Source organism: Suricata suricatta, chromosome X (assembly GCF_006229205.1).
Source record: "Suricata suricatta isolate VVHF042 chromosome X, meerkat_22Aug2017_6uvM2_HiC, whole genome shotgun sequence".
Classification (NCBI taxonomy): domain Eukaryota; kingdom Metazoa; phylum Chordata; class Mammalia; order Carnivora; family Herpestidae; genus Suricata; species Suricata suricatta.
Window position 1 is genome coordinate 93,411,021 of NC_043717.1, and position 8,847 is coordinate 93,419,867.

Consider the following 8,847-nt stretch of genomic DNA (forward strand, 5'->3'; position numbering starts at 1 on the left):
TGAAACCAAAGAGAAATAAGGAGGCAACTCTGTGGGCACAAATATACACATATCCCCAAATCATTACCTGAATTTTGTCACAGTGGCACCCAGAACTGCTCAGGAAACGGCTTAAAAACAGAGATTTTTAAACTTAATGTAAATTGTACTTGAATAACCAGGAGGGGAACAATACTGTGAAGTCAAGACTTTTACAAGTTTTGTAAAATCAGAAGTCAACTCAATATTGTAGATGGTGATGCAGGTAATAGAGGAGCTAGCCCCTTAAAATGCACAGAAGCCACAAACCAGCATGTGCCACTTTCCACACAGCATCCTCCATCATCCTTGTAGTCACTGAGCCCATTTTTCGCTTTCCCTCATCACTCAGTACCTTCCATTCCAATGGAATTATGTATGACCCTATTATTCGGTCACAACAGCCTCCCCTCCCAGATGGCGCTCTCGAGTCTGCTAGTTTAATGGTGACATTACCTCGGGCTCCGGGCTCTCTTCTGTTCATAAGCTCTAGCTGAGCTTGTTCCAACTACTTGACTTACTGGCTATGAAAAGCTGCAGCCTAGCATGTCAGTAAAGAGTTCAGGCTCTGGAACCCGATGGAACTGTATCTGAAATCACCTGCTAGCTGTAGGATCTTTGGCAATTACTTAACTACTCCAAGCCTCAGCTTCCTTTTCTGAAAAATGGAGAACATAATAGCACTTAGATCACAGGATTATTGTAAGAATACATGATATCACCCATGTGAAGGGTCTGGTCCAGGGAAGGCATTTGGTAAGTGTTAACTATCACCAAAGCCACTTTCTTTGTCATTGTTGGCAGTGGCGGATCATCATCATCATCATCATCATCATCATCATCATCATCATCATGTCCTGCTCTCAGTGTGACGAAACTCTTCAGATGACCCTTCCAGGGAAAGCTCCTTCTGTTTAGCTCTGAAATATTCCAATTATAAAACCCATTGAAATAAATGTCTTCCTTTCATCCTCTGATCTCATTTCAGAGGATGAGTCCTCCATAGTCAGGCAAATGAATTCCAGGATTTTTCTGACAGTTACTGCCTGCCCCATGGCTGCTAAGGGTTTTGGACAGCAAGATACTGGCCCTTGGGCTACTGTAGTGAAAGGTAAACACTGCCTCCCACTAGGACCACACACAAGGGAAAGGTCCTCAGAAGGAGACTAGAGAACTATTAAGGAGTTCAAGACTAAATTTGTCTACTATATCTGGGACTGTGGTGTGCAAAGTACTGACACAGGTCTTCCGAAGACAAAGCTTAATAAATGTTGGCCAACTTCTCCTTTTTCTAGTACCTGCCTCCCATCCACACTGAAGAGGAGCAGCATAAAAACAGAGTCATCACATTCCAGGACACTGATCCACTGCCCTACGAGTCAGAGGGTCTGCCTCTTTCTTGAGATCTCCTCTCCAGCCAATCTCTTGCTTCTGTGAAGTCAGGCAGGTATCAGCTCTGTTCTCTTTGTCTCCTTCTTCTTACTCTCTATCTTTTGGCTTGATTCCTTGCATGAAGTAAGGCAATATGAGGAGGTCAGGGGTGCCGAAAGATGGGCTAATGTGTCTAGATATAGAGGAAAATGCCCTTGCTTTGATTCTCTGAATTTCTCTTTCTATTTTTTGCCCCCAAGATGTCCTCAATTGTTTGATATTACTACTCTGGTAGCAAGAAAGTACATGTCAGTCAGTAGGAAGTAGATTAGAAGATTAAGGCAACGGAGTAAGAGAGCCAAGAGCAGAGTCAGAACTTAGCCCCAACCTTAGCCCAGTAGCTTTACATCTCACAGAATAAAAGCCCATTTGAGCTTCTTTTGATATAATAGGTACCATCAGAAGTCCACCAATGTCCCATGGAACTTTCCATGTGCTCAGGCCAATTGCCAGTATCTGTATGACTGCTTAAGACCTCTTTCCCAGAACTGCAGATCTCCAGGCTGTTTACACGTGCAGCAATCCAAAAAATGCCAGTGAATTAACACCACCACCCCAGAAGCGGTGAGATGTTGCTCATAAGTTGGTGCATAAATGCTTCAGCTTTCTGGTCCATTAAGTAGGATAATTCTGAGGCGTGGTGTGTGTTGCACCATTTTCCAGAGTTGCCCTGTATGACTGTGAGCCCACCACTGTGGTAACCTGGCTTAACAGCACAGTATTTACTGACTGACTGCATTTCCTTTATAACTATCCCATTCCCTTACAGGTGTTCCCGGCGGTTCCCAAACAAACCATTTTCATTCAAATCCTTGTCTCAGAGTCTGATTCCTGAGGAACCCAAGCTAAGATTGTATAATTATCCTTAGCTCAGTGGATAAAGAAGCCTGAATGAGTCAGAGTCTTGACCAAAGTATTTTTGCTATTGTGTCTCACAATGATCTGTATGAGGAACCTTTGGTTCTTAAATCATAGCCTAATAAGGACTTACTAGCCAAATGGGACATAGAGAGAGTAACTCAAGATCAGATATAGCATAATATACTTAAATAATTTCCTCTAGAGAATATCAGTCTTCTAAATGTAAGGGATGTGGAAAATTATTCTTTTACTATGAGGTAGGAATGTTGGGATCAAGGGCCATTTTCACAAATTGGCAAATTAAAGGGATTAGGAAAAGCCACTTCTGATCACTAAAATATGTGAACTTTCTCTGAATAATCCAAATGAATACACAAATGCTTGACAAGATTCGTCTGACAAAATTAAGGATAAAGATTTCTGTAACAAGCTGAATGCATTTTTAAAAATAAAGTATAAATGTAACAATATGCTATCAAAATGAATGACAAAATCAACAACAAAATACAAACTCAGTTTTTGAGCACTTAAATGTTGACAGTTTGATAAATGTTTTATGTATATTATTTCACTTAATCCTCACAATAAATTTTTAAAAGCTTTTTTAGTTTATTTATTTTGAGAGAGAAGGAGAACAAGTGGAGGAGGAGCAGAGAGAGAGGGACAGAGACAGAATCCCAAAAAGGCTCTGCACAATCAGCATGCAGCCTGATGCACGGTTCAAACTCACAAACCCGTGACATCATGACCTGAGCTGAAATCAAGATCTGGACGCTTAACCGACTGAGCCACCCACGAACCTCTCTTCACAATAACTCTTAAAGATATTCTCTTTTAAGGACAGATACCAGATGTTTGCACTCATAGGTCTAACAGGAGAACAGGAGAAACCTAATGGAGGACCAGGGGGAGGCGAAGAGGGACAGAGAGTTGGGGAGAGAGAGGGATGCAAAACTTGAGACTATTGAATACTGAAAACAAACTGAGGGTTGAAGGGGGAGGGGGGAAAAGAGGTGGTGGTGATGGAGGAGGGCACTTGTGGGGAAGAGCACTGGGTATTGTATGGAAACCAATTTGACAATAAACTGTTTAAAAAATAAATAAATAAAATAAAATAGAGAATCGGAAAAAAAAAGATATTCTCTTTTATACTCATTTTGCACATGAAAAAACTAAGGCACAGAAAGATTGAGTGACTCTTCCAGGGCCACATGGCTAGTAAAGGGTATAGATAGGATTTGAAATCATGGTCTTCTATTCCAAAGCACAGGCATTTTCTAATTTACTTCTTTGCTTCTCACTCATATACATTTTTATTGCTGTATTTCTCTTCATGTGTGTTTATTACTTTCAATAAAGATCAAAATTATAAAATGCAGAGCTAAATGCCATTTAACATTTAAATCTTATAATAATTTATAATAACAATGTAAATAAATTCAGTCATGAGAAAAAATCCTTAGCTGGCTCATGTATCTAACCTGGGATTCATAAATTATCGTATTCATAACGAGTCTACAGCACACCATATGTCCAATCAGGCCAGTAGATTCATATACTTGGCTTTTTGACAGTCTCAAATCTGGCATGGTTTACGCTACTGATGTGGCTTTTGAGTTCCAAGCTGTCACATTCCCGATTCAGAACCTAGCAGAGTGCTTTGCACATAGTAGGTTTTTAATAAATGAATGTAATGGAGTCCCAAGTTTTTTTGGACTGGTTTCCAGGCCCAAGGCCCTCAAATAAGATTGAAATTACAATCAACCCAATCACCAGGATTTAAGGTAACTAACTGCTTTCTCCCTTCTGAAGTCAATGATGAGAAGCTCTTTCCTTGACCCCACCTCCCCATAACTGGAACAATTTTCCATCTTCTCCGGTCTTGAAGCTTGATTCCTAGATCCTCAAGTTTCTGTGTCCTCTTGTGCTCCTGGGCGCAACAGATTCCCAGGAGCAACAGATTCCCCCCTCTTAGTCCTCAGAAGTGTGCTGTGCCTTCCTGCTCTTTGCCTTTGTTTGCAGTATTGCCTTGGTCTGAGATACCCCCCTCCCCCACGTCTTGGCTTCTGCCTGGCGCTTGTCTCAGATTCCTGAACCTTGCCTGAACCAGGTACAGATGTAATTCCAGCCCCAGTCTCCCGTCCCTGCTCTCCAGACCCGCTGAGAGTACTTACTTCAGCCTGCTGGGGTCCCCAACCTTGACCTGGCCCCTCAGATCTGGTGGTTGGCCAGCGTGAGGCTGATAAGGAGGCAGAGAGCCCTGAAAAGTCACCACCAGTATGTCTGTGTCAGCTGGAGGCCGGTTTCAAGCCGGTGCCTGCAAATATCTAACTTATTTATTCATCCTGCCTTTTGTTTGAGTTCTTTGAACACAGCAGGCTCCCCCAAATGATTTCAGACAGCACAGAAAGAAACCTGCCCTCCTCAGTCCATGAGAGAAATGGCAAGTCGGGCCTGTAAATAGGATTGTTGAGTTTTCAAAGGCTCGGCTGCCTGTTGAGACATGCAGCCCAGAGCACACCCCCAAAGAGACACACAGCCCAGATGGGAGGTGATGAGGATTGACATGATCTGTGCACCTCTAGATAGAGGATTCTATTTGAAAGGGAGGAGACCAGGCTCAGAATCCTGTTGACTCCATCAAGGACAGCAGTGATGTGATGTGTCGTAATGAGGATCCCCCTGGCTATTTAGGCAATCTAGTCACTTGGCCTGAACCGTGCCAGCCCTCAACATATATCAGAAACAGTTTTCATACTTTCTTTCTTTATTGCCTTCAGAAAACTGAGCATGCTTTATATACATTTCTGGAATGTAGAAAATCTTCTGTGGTTGCACTTTCATGCATGGTTATGAAAGAGAAGCTTGAGACCCCCTTCTGGCTACACTTGCACCTTCAGCTGGAAATGAAAGCTCCAGGTGGTGGGAAGCCTAACCGGCCCTGCTAATGGGCCAGCCTAGCTCAGCATACAGGCTCGTTCCCACGATTGTGCCCTTGCAGGAGCACAAGTCACCACTTGCCCGGATGCTTGCCGCTTTGTAATTGCCTAACTCTGACCATCACCCTTTCCCCTTCTGGCCACCTCTTCAGCCCCCTTGCAGGTCCTCACCATCCCCATCCTTCCATCCGTGCTATTTAAAATTATTAGAGCACGTATAGAATGGTTGCTTTCAGCTCTATGAAATCATCTCTACCAATAAAAAGAGGGCTGCTTGTTGATTTTGTTTCCAACATATTTGTATTTTTCCCCAATAGAGCTGAATGCATTTGTTAATGCTATTTACTCTATTGACTAGAAATACCAGGGGGCCAGGCTCCCTAAAGTGTCTCTTCACACGGTAAAGTGCAACCCAAACTGGATTAGTTTATTTAGCAAGGGTGTGGGCTCTTCTGAGACATCAGTGCCTCTTAGACAACCTCTTCCATTTTAAGTTACTGTTCTTAAGAAAGTTAAGATCCCTTTGAATAATTTGAGATGTGTGAAATAAGGTTAGTCACAGGATTTCCTGCCACCAGAGCTCACAAACAAACTTTCCTCACTTCCTCTTTTTTAAAGTTCAATTTAGACTCCCTGATCTAGTTGCTTTTGTTTTAGTGGTTACAGTCTCCACCCTGTTACCAATGGTTAAAGGGGTTGACGAATCTCAAGTTTTGTTCTCTCTCTCTCTCTCTGGCTCTCTCTCCTCTCTCATTCTCTACCTCTCCCTCTCTCTGTCACTCTTCACCTCTTTGCTTCTCTCACTGTCTTTCTCTTTCTGCCACACACACACACACACACACACACACACACACACACACACACCCTAGAGGCATTGAAACGACAGACATTCTATCCAACATAAGCTTAGACTCAGAAAACTTAGTTTCCTCTACTTTGGGCTCCTCCCTCTCTCTTCCTTGCAGGCTTTGTTATCTATCTTCCAATCCACCGAAGTGACCATCCTCCCACACTAGCCTTTCTCTATCAGCCTCTTCCCGCCTCCCCAGGTGCTTAGCTTATCATCCCCAAAGAACTCCAGGCTCTGATCTTTCTCTTTCTTTCTTTTTTAAATTTTATTTATTTATTTTGAGAGAGAGAGAGACAGACAGACAGACAGAGAGAGGTGGGCGTAGAGAGAGAAAAGAAGAGTGAAAAACCCAAGCAGACTCTGCACTGTCAGCACAGAGTCCAACGCAGGGCTTGAACTCATGAACCATGAGACCATGACCTGAGCTGAAATGAAGAGTCTGACAGTTAACTGACTGAGCCACCCAGGTACTCCTCAACTTTTTCTAGCCTCCTGCAAACTCACTCTCTCTCTCTCTCTCTCTCTCTCTCTCTCTCTCTCTCTCTCTCTCTCTCCTATGTAACCTCATTACACCTACACCTTCTCATAAGATGGATGTTCCTACAGTGTCATGTAAGGCCCTGGGCTCAGCTAAACTGTGAGCTTGTTAAAGGAAGAGATTAGGTTTTTTGGTTTTGTTTTTTGGGGTTTTTTTTAAGGTTATTTATTTATTTTGAGAAAAACAGAGACAGTGGGAGTGGGGTTGGAGCAGAGCGAGAGGGAGACAGAAAATCCCAAGCAGGCTCCAGACTGCCAGGATGGAGCCCAACACAGGGCTGGAACTCATGAAACCGTGAGATCATGACCTGAGCTGAAACCAAGAGCTGGACGCTCAACCAGCTGAGCCACCCAGGCAACCAGAAGGGATTAGGTTTTATACATGTCTGTAGTCACTAGCTTTGGGCCAGGCCCTCCCTAATTGTTGAATGAATGGACACAAAGTTAATGAATCAGATAAGGTGTTATTCCTCCCAAGTAACAATACCTCTGTTCAATTAAAGCATATGCTTCTCACAAGGACATGATAGATAGAATCTAATGGTGAGAATTTCAGACCCTGAGGCATGGTTACCCCACTTGGACATATCTCAGGTTCTTAATATACTATGTGTGATGAACCTAGATTTCTTTATTCAGAACGATAGGTTCTGCATTTTCACCAGACTGTCCAGATTTTCCAGTAGCATTCTTCTCCTTTCACCTTGTCCACCAAGGACCAACACAAGGAATTTATATTTATAAGCAAGTCTCCTTCTAATGGAAAGAAATTCTAAGCCATGCACTCTATATCAATAGTTTCTCCGAGTACAGTTACCATGACTCATTTTGCATATATGTAAATAATGGGTGGATCTATTCAGGATCCATATGCTGGCATTCCTTTTTAATCCACAGGTCTTTTCTCAAGAGTGGTGGGATTCTGATTGGTTCCCTTTGCTTCCACTCTCCAGTCCAGGGTGGATCTATTATCTTTGGTTCTCATTCTGGTTGCTGGAGGAAAAAGATTCTTTTTTTTTTTTTTTTGAACCCTAGATAGAACCCATTTGCTTCTGGTAGAACTCATCTCTGTGTATGCAGTCTGCATCCTCATCACCAACACAACTGTACATTCTGTCTGAGGAGGTCCTGCCTGGCATTACCCACTACCATACAACCCTCTGCTTTGGCTTTTCCTTTTTTCTTTCCTTAACTCTTCAGCTAATCCTTGTCCCCCAGCCTACATTCTCCTATCATAACTTCTCTGCTTTTTTTAGCTTTCTTAAAATGCCTCAGTTAATTCTTCATCACATGCCAACTGAGGGTCAACTTAACTTTCTCCTCCCATCCCTGATCCAGATAAGTGATCTCTCTGCCACCTAATTAAACAATTTAAGAGCAAGGATCATGATTCATGCTTCTACGTGACCCACACAACAATAAGCACAGGGCTTTACACATAGCCAATACTCAATAAAGACTTGTTGATTTGGTTTTCTTGAATGACATCTCCCAGTTAAGAGCTCCAAAGCACATCCATGGTCTAAAGACAATTTGGATTTACTTCAATTTCATTGGGAAAATACTTATGACCCCACATTTCCTTTATAAAAGAAAACAAGTACTTTCAGGTCTCTGTAGTGGTGGTTGTGTGGCTTCCCTCAAAAAAAATCACTTTTGAAGGAAGAAATGTAGCTTCTCAGTTAGCTAGCTAGCTAGCTGATAGTGGAGAAGAACATTTCTACAGGTTGTGCTACATTATCACAGAGAGTATGAGCCACAAGCAGGAAAACCACTGGCATCACGTTCTGTTTAAGTTTAAGTGGAGAACTGGCAGTGCTGATCTCGGAAAGGCAGCACCAAATGCCCACCTTGATTTATTCAAACTTTGATGGGTTAAATGAAAAGCAAGTGTGCTTTCTTCTCTTCAATGAAAATAATGGATATGAATTCTCTTAAAGAAGGTATTCCAACCATGTCACGCCCCAGCCAGGTAGAATTCTGCCTCCTAACACTCGGAGGAATTTGGTTTCAGTTTCTAAGTACTTGAGTCAGTCTCCTGGGGGATGATATTTCTCCCTAAATAACATAAGACACCTTCACTTTTAAAAGGACTTGGGTTTATTAAATCTGATTTACAAGGAGTACTGTGACAGTTGCCAGATGGCAAATATTCAATTGCTGTTGGCCCTTCCTAAGTGATCATCGTTTCTGAAGGAAAAAGATACCTCC